The following is a 19,521-nucleotide window of genomic DNA, read 5'->3' on the forward strand; positions in this document are numbered from 1 at the left end:
AGATTGAGCTAAAGTTAAATCTCAACCACATAAGCAATTGTGTTTTTGGGTAAACTACTAGTTGGTCACCCAACTTTTAGGATGCTTTTATTTTGGTCACCCAAAATGAAATCCTTGCAATTTCATCATTCAACTTTTATGACGCGTTCATTTTAGTCACACAATTGTTAAATTTCTAATGGCAGTTATCTTGTACATGGCACATCATGTTCACATTTTTATTTTGGTCTTCCAACTTCTAGGTTGCTTTCATTTTGGTCACTTAAAAAATATTCATTTTTTTAAATATTGATCGGGGTAAAAAAAATATTTAGGATTAAAGTGAAAAAGCAGTAGAAATTAAAATAATGCTTTAGAAATGGTCAATTATACTTGTTTATCCCCTTGCCGAAAGTTTTATTTTTTTTTCAATATTGAAATTTTAAATTTCAAAACATCAAAGTCAATTAAATAAGTTATTGAATTTTTTTAATAATTGTACATGAAACCTAAATTTCTTTTAATTATATGATCTCAAGTCTTTCATACTAAGCTAATAGCAAAGAAAAATCCTTACAACTAATTAAAATTTATCTTCCATGCCAAACAAAATCTAGTATTTATTCATCACTTCTTTACTCAAATGAAGAATAATCAATTAATTTAATTAATTGGAATAATTTTTCTTCGCTTTTAGCTTAGAAGAGAAGATCCACGATTATATAATAAAATAAAATTTAAGTTTCACAGAGAATTTGTAACACACTAACCCGTATCTGTCACCGAATTAGTATTACGAGACATTACTGAACAAAACACAACCATTACAAAATCAAAACATATACATTGTATATAAATAATTAAATTTAATAAACTTAATCTAATATTAAATATGACATATTATGAGCTTAACTTTATATCATTTGAAACAAAATAAATACATTATAATCCAGCTAATCCATAAGGAAATAAGCCATTTTTGTATGGCTATTAAAATTCATATACAATATATCAAAGTACGACCATTAAAACATTTATCTAGTCTGTACATGCCATAGTTAAAAATTTAAACAGCCTAATACCAAGACAGTAGATAGAGTGATGATCTTGCTGATGGTCCCCGAGCTTGAAGCTTGATCTTTAAATCCATAAAATAAAAAGACATAAGGAAACAAAGTAAGTTTTTATAACTTAAAAAGTCTATAGCATGACGAAAATATATAAATAATTATAAAATTTCCTAGTACACTTAGTGGATTTGCAAACACATGTTAACAAATACCTAGACAGATGCATACATAATTATCCACATTTAAAACCAAATGTATATACACTTTAACATAAATAGCCGATTTCATCAATATACATATTTGTCCCATGCATACATCCGAATGCACATATGTACTTAACATGTGCATATATACCAAACACATTTCGAATCCGTTTGTATACATATGTACTCATTAAAAAATATACCCAAACGCATAGCTAATACATATAATCGAATATACATATCTACTTATTCTTCGTATACTTATAGATGAATACATTTATATTTAACTCTCAATTTCATACATAGATAATTATCAAACACATTGGCTCAATGTATGTATATTTAACAACCGCATATCACCATATGCATTTGTAAATTTAACAATCGCATATACCTAATGTATACTCACCAAACATGTAAAAACTGAATAATTATGTTTCATCAATTTCCTATAATTAAAATCATAGACATATCAAGTGCATGTACGCACATAATCTAACAGATTCACCAGCACTTAGCCTGCTAGGTTTAAAACATGATTCAATACACCGGTTTAAGCCTGCTAGACTTATAGTCCGAATTTATTTCACCGGCATTAAGCCTGCTAGACGTAAAGTCTGAATGGTTTCACTGGCAACAAGCCTGCTAGGTACTGAGCCTAAATACTCAATTCACATAAGATATAATTCATTTTCGAGCTATATATGCATACAAAATCCCTGCATAAAGATTCAGCTTAAAATTCATAACTCTATTCTTTGATACACACGGATATATAATAAGCTCGATCATCAATTCCAACATACTAATTCAATGATTCAACCGAATACATATATATATCTTTATACTATAGATTTCTAATATTACTATCATAATATTCAGCTTATATTATACTTAAATAATATACATTTAACACTCGAACATATTAAAATAAACTAAGCTAACAATTTCATACGTTTGATTTAATGCAAATCTTATACATATATACATACACATTCGACTTTATATGTACATATATAATTACAAACCTAACTTCGACACAAGAAATTATATCTGTACGTATATATATATTCGAATTTATAATATACATAAATAAATTCATACTTAATTTCAAAACAAGATCTTATATATATAATTCTATACTTATTTTCGAAACAAGAACTTGTACCTTTATACATTATACACATACATATTTGAAATTAACACACACATATATATAAATATAATTGCAAGACTTATACTCAATATAAATATTTTTTTTCATATATATACATACTTATTCAATCCAACTTATACAAATATTTGATACATATATATATATCTTTATATATCTATTCGAACATCATGTCAACATATATAACAAACAACATTAACTAAATTGAAACTTTATTCACACATATACATACCTATGTTCGAATACATCACTTACCCATATAGTTCCATACCTAAATTATTTACAAGGACATTCATGTATATATATTTGTATATTCATACTCATTCGAACCTAACACATACATATATATAATTTTCATACTTTCCATTCGATTTATATACTTTTAATTTTAACTCAACATAAATACAATTGATATTCATACATATAAACTGATTTAATAAAATTAAATAGTTAATAGACTTACTTCGGATAGTGAAAAATTGAAACCGGACAATTAGTCGACAACTTTGGCTTTTCCCCGATCTAACTCCGATTTCTTTGGTTCTTGATCTAGACATATTCAAAATGAGCTAGCTTAAATATTATTACATTCAATTTAGTCCAAAAGCACATAAATGGGCAATTTACCATTTTGCCCCTAACATTTACACTTTTTCAATTTAGTCCCTATTGCATAAAACACAAAATACACAAAATTTGCCCACACTATACAAGGGCCGAATATCCCTAGTACTCATACAAGTCCACACATTTCATTTATTTCATATTTTAGTCCCCAAAAATTTAATTTCACAATTTAACCCTAATTACTCAATTTCACCAAAAATTCAAAGACAAAACATGTTAACCTTTCACATATCTTCCATATTTCACCATTAACTAACAAAAAGCTCAAGCATTCATCAATGACATATCTCAAAATCACCATCAATTTCTAAAATTAAAGCATGGGTTTGATAGAACACGAATCAACGATCACAAAAATGTAAAAATCATCAAAAACCGAAATCAAACCATACCTTAATTTTGCTAAGGAAGTGCCGAACATTCAAAAGCCATGGATGAGTTCTTCTCTTCCACTTTCAGCTTTCAAAGATGAACAAAATCATCTTTTTTTTCATCTTATTTTAACTAATATGTAATATATTTACTAAATGACTAATTTAACCTTAATTAATTTAATTTATATAACATATATATTAAGGTCACTTATGTAATATGCCACCTACTAACTATTAAATGGCATAATTTCCATTTAAAACCCTCATTTTTAAAAGACATCTACAATTGGGTGCTTTTAAATTTAATCCCCTAAATTTTTATTTTACGTGATTAAGCCCTTTTTATCAAATTGAACACTCAAACGATCAAATTTTCATACGAAATTTTCACACATTGCAATTCACTTATTGCAGATGTCAAAAATAATTTTAAAATATTTTTCTGACTTGGATTTATGGTCTCGAAACTACTTTTTCTGATTAGGGTCAAAATCGGGCTGTTACAGAATTATTAAATATGAGTTATCAAGTTGATTTCATTAATAATAATATGGAAACATAAAATAAAATTTTAAATTAATTCAATTAATTTCAATATTACAGTAAGAATTCGGTTAATATTATCAATGGATAAAAAAATTCAACATTTTTATTTAATTGATTTTGATGGTTTAAAATATAAAATTTCAATATTGAAATTTTTTTTAGAATTTTTGACAATATGATAAACAAGTACAAATTGACAATTTTTTAATGCATTATTTTAGTTTCTATCACTTTTTACTTTAATACTTAATTTTTTTTACCCCAATCAATACTTTCAAAAAAGGATTTTTATTTAATGAAAGCGGCCTAGAAGTTGGGTGACCAAAATGAAAGTGTGAACAAGATGTGGCAGTTAAACACGGTTAGAGATTTAATGGTTGGGTGATTAAAATGAAAGCACTCTAAAAGTTGAGTGATGAAATTGCAAAGATTTCATTTTGATAGATCAAAATGAAAGAACCCTAAAACTTGAATGACCAATTAAGCAGTTTACCCTTATTATTATTATTTTTTAATTCGGTATTTTTTATATATAATCGATTAAGCTCGAATAATAATAACCCATGCATCGATGGGCCTAAAGAAGCCAGGGAAATGAGGAGTCTATTGAAATAAGAATGCATTTTTTAAACATAAACACTTCCTTGTTTACCAAATACCAATAAAACACAGGTAAGAGATTGAAATTTCAATTTAGAAAAATTAAGTGGTGAAAGAATAAATATTGAGAAAATAAGTACAGAAAAATTAAGTATTGAGTTTATATTATAAAATATGTTTGGTATTTTATATAAAATATTTAGCAGTTTTCATTTTGGGTGTGTCCAAAAAATTAAGTTGTTGGAAATATTGATTTTTAGTTTATTGAATTTTTCAACACTTTATCAAATAAGACCTAAGTTTTAGCTTAGTTGGCATCGATATTATTTCCAGAGTAAGAAGATGTAAGTTTGAATGCATTAAAACGTATTTATCTTCTTATTTAATGGTGGGAGGGGATATGGGTAATCTTAAACTTTGTGTAAAAAAAATTAAGATTTAAACTAGAATCCTCCCTTAATGCTTGAGCTAAAGCCTCAAAAGTATTTTTTTTATGGGTTAATATACTATTTGATATATATATATATATTTAAATTTAATGTACAATTTGGTATTTGGGTTTGACTTTAATGTTTAGTTTGATGCATGAGTTTTTTCAAATTGATATTTGAGTTTTTTTTTGTCTCATACATGTACTTAAGTTTGACTTTAATGTTCAATTTGGTACCTAGTTTTTCTTTTGCATCAATTAAATATTTATGTTTTTTTACTAGAATACACATGTCAAATATTTATTGTGCCACATGATATTTAGTTTGAGTATCAAATTGAACATTGAAGCCAAACTTAGGTACTGAATTTTGACAAAATATAACTTTAATACTAAATTAAATATTGAAACCAAATATAAGTATCAAACGGTATATTAACCTTTGTAATTGAAAATGTGGGGATAGTGGCTTGCTGTATATAAGATTACAGTATCTCAAATTGGGTTGGGGAAAATAGTTCAAATTGGTCTATTGATTTGGGTTACATAATTAATAATTGGATTATTGAATTTGGATTAAGTTTGTAATTTGGGTTGAATTTAATATAAATTTTAACAATCGATACACAAAATCCTCTCATCAAGTAAGTTTGAATAAGAGGTTTGGATTATGAGGTATCCCTTATCTCCTTCATTCAAAACTGTCAACTTTAATCTTACCCAATCTTCAAAAGCAACATCACTCTTCTCTCTTATGACTTCAATTCAACATTAAAGTAATTGAGACAAATATCTTCTTAATCTTCAGTCCTTAACAAGTGTTAAAAGAAAGCTAAGAACTTGGATTGATCAAAGGTAATGGGTGATGAACGATAATTCAGAAATTCATATTTAACCATGGACCAATACAAGTTGGATGGATTATGGCACCCAATAAAACAATAACAGCCACTTGTGTAGAACTGTGCATATTAGAAATGTGGGAGATATTGGAGAACAGACAAGAGAGTAAAATTTATGGATGGCGTGACCACTTTGTATCGGAGATATGGCAATGCCACTACCATTTCTCTCCACCCATTCGCTGCCTCCTCCGTACTTTTCCCTCTTTTAGCTAAATATGTTTCTAACTTTTTCTTTTGCAAAAACCAACCTTCACTAACAAACTACTACTATTGTTAAATTTGGAGTCAACGGCGAATTACGTTAACCTTTTTTTTATACATATAATGAAAATGTTGGGATCGACCTGATTAAGCAACAAGTAAAAAAATAGCGGAATAAATTGAGAAATTGAACATTCAAATTTAACGTGAAAACACCCCTCCAAAGAGGATAAAAAAAACTACGGCAAAGATAATTTTATTATAATGGCAAAAGAACGGAGAGTACAAAAGATGGAGATAAAAACTAAACCCAGAAAACAAAGAACCCTCAAAACGTAGACACAAAATTCTCCAAATGTGTTATGAGTTCTAATCTCTAATGGGTGTATATTTCTAAGGTTGTAAAAGAGCCTATTTATAGGCTAAATTAGTAAGTCAAATAAACTATACTAATAAATGCTAAATATATTATACTAATAAATACTAAATCTTCTAGAAAGAAAATATATTTTTGTTTAACTTGACTTGCAAGCAATCTCTTAGAATTTGGGTCACACAACTCTAACAATCTCCACCTTGACATGAATTCTTTCAACGCCATCTTTGCCAAAGCCCGCCATGGGCCTATCTTGAACTATGCAGGGAATTAACTGAGTCGGATCTATGCTTAGAAGCTGCTAGCCTTCGACTTGTGCACTGCCAAATCAAAACTAACCCGAGTTTGATTTTCACAAACACAATGCCTTAACTTTTCAAAACCTGCACCCAAAAGAGAACCTCTCTTCAACGAAACAGTCATACATTTTTCCCTCCTATGACCAAGTTGCCTCCTCTCCAAACGAGTTGACTTTGGCTCCATAACGGACGAGGGACATCCGATTTCACCGATCACTGTAGAACCTTCCAGAATATAAAGACTGCTGATTCTTTTACCTTTTAACAAAACGAGAGCTCCACAAGATACTTTAATGTTGCTCGACTCGATGTTGATTCTGCATCCTTTCAAGTCTAAAATACTCAAGGAGATGAGGTTCTTTCGTAAATCAGGTACATACCTGGCATCTGAAAGTGTCTTAATCGTCCTATCATGTATCCTAATTTTAACAGTACCAATCCCAATTACCTTACTAGATGAATCATTTCCTATGCGCACAACTCCACCTTCAACCGAACTGTATATGGAGAACCATTCTCTATTGGGACACATGTGGAAAGAACATCCCGAATCTAGGATCCACTCAAACATAAGCTTGGAGTTATCGCTTGTTGACACTAACAAGAAATAATCACTGCCTTCATCGACCAAATTAGCACCAACTACATCTTCCTCGTTACTCTCAGCAGCTCTTTTATTTCGTAGTTTATAACAATCTATTTTGACATGACCTAACTTTTTACAATAGTGACACATTTTGTCTCATTTCTTTAATCCTACCAAAATGGAAGCTTGCCTATCTGCCTTGCTATCCAAACCAAACTCATTGTCGAGTTTGTCTTTACTCAAAAAATGACCCTTCACATTTTCGAACGAGAGTTTGCCTCTATCATAAATCAGGGTCTCCCTGAAAGACTTGTATGAAGGGGTTAAAGAGCACAATAATAGCATAGCTTGATTTCATCGTCAATATGAACCTCAACGTTCTTTAAATCATTTAAAAGAGTAATGAATTGACTGATGTGCTCTCTAAGAAGCTCACTTTCGTTCATGTGAAACGTAAATAGATGTTTTTTCAACACTAAACGGTTAGCTAGATACTTAGTCGCATAAAGAGTTTCTAACATTTTCCACAATGCAGATGAGGTTTTCTCCATCAATACCTCCTGCAATACCGTATTTGCGAGGCACAACTGGATTGCAGACAAGGCCTTTTCATCAATCTCTTCACATTCTGTTTGATTTAGATTCTCAGGCTTTTTCCCGGTAACAACCTTTTTCAAACCGGTTTGAACTAGAATTGCCATCATCCTAACTTGCCATAGATTGAAATTTGTCTCACCGTTTTTAATTTCAAACCTTATTGCTGCCATCTCTGAATGGGTTGATCTATGAAAATTGAACTAGCTCTGATACCACTTGTTGGGATCAACCTAATTAAGTAACAAGTAAAAAAATAGCGGAATAAATTGAGAAATTGAACACACAAATTTAACATGGAAAACCCCTCTAAAGAGGATAAAAAACCATGAGTAAAGATAATTTTATTATAATGACAAAAGAACGAAGAGTACAAAAGATGGAGATAAAAATTAAACCCCGAAAACAAAGAACCCTCAAAACGTGAACACAAAATTCTCCAAATGTGTTATGAGTTCTAATCTCCAATGGGTGTGTATATTTCTAAGGTTGTAAAAGAGCATATTTATAGGTTAAATTAGTAAGTCAAATAAACCATGCTAATAAATGCTTAATATATTATACTAATAAATACTAAATCTTCTAGAAAGAAAATATATTTTTGTTTAACTTAACTTGCAAGCAATCTCTTAAAATTTGGGTCACATAACTCTAACATAAAATAACAATTCAAAGATAGAAAAAGAGTAGGATAATCTCATACAATTTCTTCTTTCAAAGCATCATGGTGATGGTCTTCTCCCTATAAACAACAATGGTCTAGCAATTTTGATTTGACCAGCAATTTTGATTTGACCCTATATATCTCCTCCCTAGTCCATAAAGTTTGACAATAATGTTCTTCTTCCTATATATATCATGTGGAAAACGGTTCTTCACCATAAAACTAGGCCCCCTTCCATCTTTCGATTGATGGGCTACACGTGGATTATGTTTTTGGATGTGGACATACATTCTTGGACACCCTACCCAACCTCTAGGTAGCTATATTTTACACATCTGTTGGCCCATTTTAATTAGGTTAAAGATTTATGTTTGTTTAGCTGTTCTCCTTTGTAAAAAGAACGTATGTCATATAATAAAGATGCCAAAATGTATAGGATTATTTAGTGGAATCTTCTGTAGCATAGCACAAACATAATAAGACTAACCTGTCTCAAAGCATCCTTGAATTATTTTATTTATATAATGAAAAAACTTATGTTGTTTTAACAGTCAGTGTCTACAGACTGCAGTCCAAGATTCATTCCACATGCAAACATTCAGAAAGATTTTATACTCCCTATGGCTTTATGATGTCTGCATTAATTGTCTTCATCTTCTCCTTGTGTGTTTTCTCGCTATTTGTCATCATTTGCAAAGCTTTTTCACTTACTATCATATCATTTTAATGTATATTAAAAACTTATTCCAATTGGCAGTCACTGTGAATCTTGGGTTGGGGGGCCATATAATGAATGAACCCTTTTGACTGTCTAGCTATCTTTTCTGGTTGCCGACTAGAGTCGTTAGACAATAATAAGACACAACAGCTGGGTTCTAATATATTATGTTATAAAACTCATCCTTATTTAGGAGCTTTGCTGTCGGTTCCCTCCGTGTGTGTGTTTCTTTTATTTCAGTTTTGATGTTAGGTTTTTGGATTAACAGATACAAAACAAGTTTTGTGTTGGTTTTTATTTTTTATTTTTTTCTACGCCATCAGTCGTTGAACATCTCTCATATTATTCGAATTCGAAGTGAATGTATTGATTACATGTACTTTAAATTGCTTTTCTTCATTTTGAAAAATATTAAATGAGTTTCAGTGTTGGTATCTGACTACAAAGATCACCCACCTCAAACTCAATTATTATGCAGCAATTTCAGATTATTCAAAGCTGGAAAATGAAAGTTGATAACATTCTCTGATGATTTCAGGACGGTAATTACATCAGAAAAATAAAAGGGCAGTTGAGAAGCAGGTAGTTCCTATCGAAAATAATCAACGCGTGGGCAAAACTTATATTGCCAAGGGTTTTGAATAAGCCAAGCATGCAAGCTCATATGATCAATTTCATATTTGCCTAATCATACACAATGCCTACATTGTCTTTCCAAAATAATTAATCCATGGTAAAAGTATTACCAAGTAGTTTAAATTAGGAGTCAAAATAGATAAATTAATTTTTGTACATTAAAATAAAAAGTAAACTTATTTTTTTGTTAAAAATTTCATTCATTTCTATTGTTAAGAACGGGCGTGACTAATGAAATAATCAAACAGTCATATATGGTGTACCACGTGCACCTCATGTTGACGTACAATGACTAATTTTTAACAATAAAAATAAATAAAATTTTTTACATAAGAATCAATTTGCTCATTGATCTAACGTATAGGGTCTAATTTATCCTTTTTTTAATAGATGAGACAAAATGCGATTTGACTCTTAATACAAGGCCCTCCATAATACTTTTACCTTAATCCCATATTTTTTAATCATTTGCCTCTAGATATTCTAATGATAATTTTGGGGAAAAGCTAACTAAACATGTTTTCTTTTTAAAATTTTTTATATCCGTTTTATTGTTTATACTCAAAATTTATAACTGTTTCTTTCAATAATATAGAAATTTAAATTCAAATATATATTCCTTTTTTGAGACTACAATATATCTTATTACTATACGTAATACATGTTACTTAGACATGTTTATTACTTTCCCTTTTGTAATGTCAAAACTACTGAAGTTGTCTTAAAAAAACCATATACAAGAATATATTAGTCAAAAGGACAATAACTAATTCTCGCTGTGAACCAAGAAAATCGTTATAATGGTACAATTGTACTTTTGTCAAAACTGAGAATTATAAAATCTTATGGTAATCATAACTTAAGTACTTGTCATACACCAAAAGAAATGTACCGATAGGATAAGATGTAAGATTCAAGAAAAATTCCCAAATTAAGATTCCTTTTTATCAAACTAAATTAATAAGATTTAAAACTTAATACATATTATTCTATGTCGACTGTGTCAACATCGGTGTTATAAATGCTAAGAATCGATGAATAGTCATTGTTATTAATATTTATAGTTTTTTCGTCATTTTATGTTTTTTTTAATTAAGTTTGATCATTAAATTAAATCACTTTAATAGAAATGTTGATTAAAGTATTGAATTTTTTAATAATATTAGCGTGACAATTCGTATGGTACTCTACGTGTACTTCATGATGACATGTCATGTCAATAAATAATTAAAAAATATTCTAAATTAAAAATATATATAAGTTCATAAAAAATAAAAAAGAGCCATGTTAAAAAATTTAATGTTTTAAATAGTATTTCAATTAAAAAATAATTTAATTATTTTTGAAAGATTAATATTTCGGCTCTTAGGTCAAATTTAGTTAAAAATAATAATGATAATCGAATTCAACCTTAGCTAAAAATAAAACAATTGCATTAAATTTCGTTATAGCACGAGTGAGGAACCATGGGCTTCAAAGTTAACATCAAAAATTACATCACTCTGCGGTGTTGTAACGCTTTAATAATTTAGGATGTGTTTTTCTTTTCATTCCATTTGGTGAAAACTTACCAATCGGAGTTATGTGAGTTATTGTTCTCTTCACGCCACGTGGCGGATGCGGAAGATCGTTGTGCCCACCACTTTTTGCCCCCCCTAGCAATATATAAGAGAGAATCAGCATAGCATGCATGGGATGGCATGAGTTTTGTTTCAGTCGTTTGTCTGGTGTACATGTTTCGAGCTGGCCGGCCTTGTTGTTTAAGTGAGAGCGACCGCAATTTATGGAGAACAATATGACAACAACATCGACAGTCGTTTTTCTAGATTTAAGAAATTAAGGGAAAAAAGAAAACAAGGCTAAATAGTATGATGGTATTTAAAAAAGTGTTGCAGATGTAATAAAGTTTTTCTTTTTTATTCATGTTCACACACGTTTTGAATAAAATTACTCTTCCAATAGTTTTAGTTTCAACGATGAAAGTGACTTGAAATGTGAAAGTTGACTCTTCTTGTCGTGCAAGTTATGGGGTTGGGTGACGTTGGTCAATAATATTTAGATGTCAAATTTTATTTATTCAGGGTTGTTGGCTCATATTCGCAAAATAGATGGTTTAGAGGTGGATAGCAATGGATTTGTGTTAGGGGAATGCGCACAGGCTGTTACTGGAATGAGGATTACGGATATGGTTGAGGTAAAGACAGGAATCCTTGCTTTCAACCATGCCGCTGGGCTTGGCTTCTCCAAAATTGTTGTTGATGGTGTGATTGAATTGGATTAAATTAAAGGAAAGGAAATGAGAGTTAGTATTCACACACATAGTATGTGGATATATTCACCTACCTTCTAGAGATTTAAACCCTAATAATTCTACGAGTGAATAGCACTCAATTCACTCATAATATATATAATATATATGAAATAAGTTTATATTAAAAAGTATATTTATGAAAATTTTATACATAAAAATTTTTAATGTCTTAATTGTACAATTCTTACATATTATTTTAGGTTTGAATTGATTTTTTATAGATTTTATGTAAAAATATAAAAACAATATTTTTTTTATTAATCTTAATAATAAATTTTCCTTTTTATTAAGTTTTAACATATATTTTGTTTTATGTTTATTCTATTCTATTTTTATTCTTTACAGGGCATAAACATATTGTATAAAATAATATCATGTCCAATTTAGGTCTGAATTGTTTAGACCCAACATGCTCTGTAATCGAATCTCTTTGTTCTAAGGATCGTGGGTCAATTTACCTAGCAAAATATTTTTAAAAAATGTATTTTAATTTATAAAATTAATAAATTGACTCTAAAATATTATAAAAGATATTTTATAAAAAAATAAATTAATCTTTCTCTACTCACTAGAAACCAAAAAAATCTTAAGTTTAAATTATTTTAGGTTTGTTGAATGAAAAAAAAAGGGGTAAATTGCACCAACAGTCACTCAACTTTGGGGTACCTAACAAAACAGACACTTAAGTTTCATTTCAGTCACTCAACTTTCGAAAAGTTACAAAACAGTCACTAACGTTTTAAAAAAGTGACAAAATAGTCACTGATTAACAGTTTCTGTTACGGTGTTAACGGGACCACTGACATGGCAAGTTAACCAGCTGATGTGGCAAGTTAATTTGCCACGTTGGTGAAACAGCTGATGGGTCTTGGTTTGGGGCAAGTTTAGGGAAAAAATTGAAGGGTTATGGGGCTTAAGGGTAAAAAATTAGAAACAGGTTAGGATTAAGGGGATTTGGGGGAAAAAATAAGAAAATCGATTTGGGGAATTTTGATTGTGATTTGGGTTGGTTTAGGGTTGAAACTGATTTGGGAATTGGTTAAGAAGGGTTTAAGGTTAGAAATCGATTCAATAATCGATTAACAGGGTATAAGGGTTTAGGGTACGATTGGTCTTTTTTGTTTGGGGAGAAAAGAAGACGAAACCAAAAACCATTCAGTGTTTTTGATTCTCAACGACAATGGGCAATAGAAGAGAAGCTACCAATGTTGTTACATCCATTTTAACGAGTAAGTTGTTGCATTTAGTTTTTTATTTTTTGGATTTCAATGTTGTTATTTTGATTTAGGGTTATTTAGAGTTATTTTGATTTCGATTTTGATTCTGATTTATTTCGATTTCAATTTAGATTTTGATTTCAATTTTGAAACACTCACTGGTTCTGATTTTGATTTCGATTTCGATTTCGATTTAGATTTTGGTTTTATTTGTTATTAATGCGCATGACAGATTAGGGTCTAGTTATTAAAGTGAATGACATATAATGTGTATTGTATGCCATGTGCATGATGTTTATTGTTTGTATCTGCCATTGTATGAATGCCATTATCAAACTGGTGTTTATTGTTTATATCTGCCATTGTTTGTATCCAAGCCGCTATATTGTATGTGGCAATATCAAAATTTGTTATTTACCTTCTATATTGTACTAGTTATTATCTGTTATTGTCTATTATTGTCTGCCATGTGCATGACAAAAATGGTTGTGTATGTATTAAATTACTTTTGTATTGGTTGTTGTCTGCCATGTGCACGACAGAAATGGTTTGTGTTTGTATTAAATAGTATTGGTTATTGTCTGACAGAAATGGCTAAAGTGTTTGCCTATGTTGTCTGCCTTTATTGATGAGTAATTTGTTTGGTAGGTTTAATTTATGACAATTTTAATGAGAATGAAGAAGAAATGTCTGGTAGTGATGCATCTGAAAATGATGTGTCTAATAGGATAATAGTTAATTTAGATGGTTTAAACATGGATGGTATAGAAATAAGTGAACTGTGTGATAGTGATGATTTTGGGAGGTTAGATGGTGCACATGAATCTGACTCAGATGGCCAAAATTGGCCGGAGTTCAACCTAAAGAATGACATGAGTAATCTTAGACTTAAGGTTGGAATGTTATTTAAGTCAAAAGACAGTCTAAAAGAAGCTGCCAAACAGTATGGTAGGTTGAATAGTTATTTTATTAAGTTTCCCAAAAATGATTTAAAAAGGTTAAAGGGAGTTTGCAATGAAAAATGTTATTCATTCATATCGGTCTCTAGACTAAACCCTAATGACCTTACTGACCAGACTTGGCAAATTAAGAGTTCAAACCCTAACCATACTTGTTTTAAAGTCTATAAAAATAAGAATGTAACCTCAGCTTAGATAGGTGAACATTATAAAAAAAATTCATTGCTGATCCTGATTATTCTCTGAAATCATTACAACAAGATGTCAAAAGAGATTTGTGTTGCATAATCTCACTAACCAATTGTAGGAGGGCTAAACTTAGGGCATTGGAATTAATTGAAGGAGCTCATAAGGCTCAATATGAGAAGATTTATGAGTATTTGTTGGAGGTTAGGACCCAAAATGAAGGAACAACAACAATCTATTATCTGGATAATAGGTTGTTTCAAAGGATGTATGTCTGTCTGCAAGCATGTAAAGATGGCTATTGGGCTAGTTGTAGGAGGATAGTAGGTTTAGATGGGTGTTTCTTGAAGGGCTACTATGGTGGCTACTTGCTTGCAGCTATTGGGATAAATGCAAATAATGGCATCTATCCTCTTGCATATGCTGCTGTCGAAAGTGAAAACCAAGCATCATGGTTTTGGTTCTTGGAGTTGCTTGCAATAGACTTGGAAATTGTGAGCTCGTACCAGATATCTTTCATGTTTGACAAACAAAAGGTAAAACTCCATTTATTTTTTTATGTTATTTCTATTTAGGGTTTAGGGTTTGTCAAAGAATTAAACTGTATTTGTTCTGATTGCAGGGACTTTTAGAAGTAATATGTATGTTGTTTCCTAATGTAGAAACAAGACACTGTGTTAGACATCTACATGCCAATTTCAAGAAGCCTGGTTTCCAAAAAAAAAGGAATTGAAAGATTTTCTTTGGAAAGCTGCCAGAGCAAGCAGTACAAGGGATTTTGAGGATGCCATAGATGAACTAAAGAAAACCAATCAGCATGCTTATGATTGGTTGAAGGAAAATAACCCTACTCACTAGTCAAGGTCTCACTTCTTGATTAGGAGCCATTCTGACATGTTGGTGAATAATCTTTCTGAATCCTTTAACAAGGTAAACCCCTATGTTTTATGATTTTTTACTAATTATTAGCAATTCACTAATCATTTATGTTGTTTACTGACATATGATATTGAAAGCAAGAGGGAAACCTATTCTGACTATGATGGAAACAATAAGGACCAAGACTATGTTGCTTATTGTCAAGAAGAAAGAAGATGCTGACAAATGGAAAGGAATGTTGTGTCCAAAGATCAAGAAAAAGTTGGATGTAAATATAAAAGATTCATTGAGGTAAAGTTACCATTTTTAATCTTTTTTATGCCTTTATTCTGACTTCATGTTGCTGGTCACATGCTATTTTAGTAAGTGTTTTTTAATATGCATGCAGTGAGTATTTTTTAATAATATGCATGTAGTGACTTTTTTTTAGGTGTGTGTATCATTGTTGGTGGGGCTACTCACAATATTGTTTTAGTAATTGTTTTTTAACCAAGCATGGTGACTGTTTTTTAGGTGTGTTCCATCACATGCTGATGGGGACAAGTATCAGGTTGAATGTGGTCCAGGCAGCCAGCATGTGGTGGACTTAGTTGAGAATTCCTGCCCGTGCAAGAATTGAGATCTCACTAACATCCCTTGCATGCATGCATTGGCTGTCATTCATTTAAAAGATGAGTTCCCAGATACTTCTGTACAAACCTGGTACACCAAGCAAACCCAGCTTCAAATTTACTCCAACTTTATAAGGTTAGTAAGGGGTCCTAAACAATGGGCCTCTTTGTCAAACATGCTGCCAATACTGCCTCCTACACTAAGAAGGCCACCTGGCGGACCTACTAAGATGGTGAGGAAAGAACCTAATGAACCACAAACAACAGAAAGGTTGAGCAAGAGAGGGGTGGACATGATGTACAGTAAATGCAAAAGAATAGGCCACAATAAGAGGAGTTGCAAAGGGGAAGTTGGCCAAAACATTCCAGTAAGTCATTTTTCTTAAGTTAAGTTATAGTATACTTTTGTTTATGAATTTATGAATTTGTTTGACAGATTTCACTTGTTCCTGTAGGTCAAAAGACATAAAGTTGGTGTTCACAACCAAGTGGTTGCCCCAACTCAGCAACAGGCTACCCCAAATCAGCAAGAAAGTACCCCAACTCAACAGGCTGCCCTAGCTTAGTTACAAATTGCCCCAACTCAACGACAAGCTGCCCTAAGAGAAAAGCTCCCATTCAACAGAAAACCAACCACCATTAGATGGATGCCTCCAACTCAAGAACCATCCATGACAGACCATTGATGAATAGACCTTATTTTGTTAACTTTTTGAAATTGTGTAAATTTGTCTACTACTAATTTATTAACTTAGGCAGATAAATTTTTGTAAATTTGCTTATGATTTCTACTGTTGATAAACTTAGACATATAGTCACTAAAATTTTTTGTAAATTTTCCTACAATTCACATCTGTTCAATTGTGTTGAATTGTAGGAAAATTTGGCAATATTTTTCTCCTCATTCCTTTTGTAAACAATTTGGCGTTTTGGCCTTAATATATGAGCGTTGATCCATGCAATTTGTGTTATCTCTTCTCTTCTAACATATGAGAATTGAAAAAATAAACATGTGAGAATTAAGAAATACAAATGTTTTTTTTTCCATTTGTTATCTTTTCTGATATCTGAATATTGAGAAATATAAATGAAATGAAGATTAAATATTCTTTCTAACTATTGTAAGCAACAAAAATATTACAAAACAATTTGTAATCAACAACCATATATTATATCCCATTTCAAGTCGTTCAAGTTTGTAAACAACAACATGAGCTGGTTAGTCATGTATACCAGTAGCCATGTATAACAACATAAGCAACAATATACCAGCATCAACATTACAAAACATAAGCTGGTTTTCAATGCTAACAACCACAACATAAGCTGATTTTTAAGGTTTAAAAAAACAACAAAACGGTTACAAATACAAGCACCAAAAACCAGGTTTTTCTCTCCCTCCTCATTGCATCGTCTAATGTCCTCACTTTTTTCAAAAGACCCAACAACACAATTCGTGATTGAGGCGTCAATGATGGATCAAGCTAGCTGAAAAATTGACATGGTTTTCGAAATCCACTGCCAAATTTCTTACACCCAAAAAACCTCCTACCTGGGTTGTCATTGGACCAAGACGTGTTTAATTTGGCTAGGTTTCCAAAATAGCACACCGAAATCACTTCAGGCATCTCCATTTACAAATATTTAATATTTTTATTTACCTTGAATAAATTAAGATTGATCGTATTTATGATCTTGAATTTCATGAATATTGATTATAAATATTTAATATTTTTATTTACAAATTGTTGTTGTTAGTGTGAATTTTGTGTTTGTGTTAATCGTGCATTTGACATATTACATTGATCTTGAAACACCAAAATATGTGGTTTTTACTTTTGCAAAAAACTAATAATCTTTTAATACAATGTCTAGAATTACACCCAAAAAACCTCCTACTTGGTTGTCATTGGACCAAGACGTGTTTAATTTGGCTGGGTTTCCACAATAGCACACCGAAATCACTTCAGGCATCTCCATTTACAAATATTTAATATTTTTATTTACCTTGAATAAATTAAGATTGATCGTATTTATGATCTTGAATTTCATGAATATTGATTATAAATATTTAATATTTTTATTTACAAATTGTTGTTGTTAGTGTGAATTTTGTGTTTGTGTTAATCGTGCATTTGACATATTACATTGATCTTGCAACACCAAAATATGTGGTTTTTACTTTTGCAAAAAACTAATAATCTTTTAATACAATGTCTAGGATTATCTGTAATCCCTTCCCAACCCTTAAATACTAGTTATATGTTGGCTTCATGATAAACAATCACAAATGAATGTATTTTAGCTTCTCAATTCTTCTTATATTTCATATAATTTGCCATAGTAATTATATTTACTAAGTTATTTTTTTTATAAATGAAAAAAAATTTAATAATGAAAATTTAAATACTTCAATTTTAGTATAGAAATTGATAAATATTGAATTTATATTATAAAATTGTTTAGTATACTAGTAAAACTTAAAAACTACGTATAATTGTATGATTTGATAATACTAAATCTTGAGTAAAATTTATTTATTTATTTTCCAAAAGATGAAATTTATTTTTGAGTAAAACATTTTTATATTATGTTTTTTTTTAAAAAAAAGCCAACAACAATGATCAATTTTCCATTTCTTGATTTGAAAATGAGATAAATATCAAAATTATACATGAACTATAGTTTAGTGGGCAATTGTATACATGAAATTTTGATTTGATTCAATTCTTGTAAATTATTAACAGAATTATTGATATAATATCATTTTATGTTTATATATTGCATGCATAAATAATTATATTTCTCTAATATACAAATAAATTGATGTATATATATTTTAAAATGTGTATGATTAAATTAAAATTAAAGTTTCAAGTATACATTTAAACCACAATTAGAGTTTCACGTGCATAATTGCACCAAATTAAAGTTCATATATGCAATTGGCATGCATGTTTGATTGTGTAATATGAAGTTGAAGTTGTAGAAATAAATAAACATTCTTTGATTAGAATTACAACTATATTACTAGAATTAATTATTATAAATATTAAATTCAATAATTTAATCATTTTAAGATAAATTCAGATGATGTTTAAACCTAAAAATTCAAAAGTTGTATAAGTAGAAGGACGTTTATATCTAGAAAGTTTGCACGTAGATGTATCATTAATGTACGGCGTTATTCTCCATATGCTTTTTCTTTTTTTAAAATTTGTAATTTTGTTGAAACTAGGAAATGATTTGAGTTTATGTTAAAATAGAAGTAGGTAATAATATTAAAGAAATAACCATCTACCATACATAATAAAGGATTAAAGGAGAATTAGGCCATTTTGACTAATTATTTTAATACAAGGAGGAGTAATATTAA

General features: G+C 30.1%; 1 long non-coding RNA gene across 1 annotated transcript; it reads right to left on the reverse strand.

Annotated features, from left to right (window-relative positions):
- Positions 1–902: 902 nt before the first annotated feature.
- LOC121219085 (uncharacterized) lies at positions 903–3,520 on the reverse strand. Its single transcript, XR_005915759.1, has 3 exons — positions 3,446–3,520; positions 2,890–2,975; positions 903–1,117 (listed from the first exon to the last, which is right to left on the reverse strand). It is a non-coding gene; the product is annotated as an uncharacterized lncRNA (long non-coding RNA).
- Between the last annotated feature and the right edge of the window lie 16,001 nt (positions 3,521–19,521).

This window comes from Gossypium hirsutum, chromosome D07 (genome assembly GCF_007990345.1).
Source record: "Gossypium hirsutum isolate 1008001.06 chromosome D07, Gossypium_hirsutum_v2.1, whole genome shotgun sequence".
NCBI classification, from domain to species: Eukaryota; Viridiplantae; Streptophyta; class Magnoliopsida; order Malvales; family Malvaceae; genus Gossypium; species Gossypium hirsutum.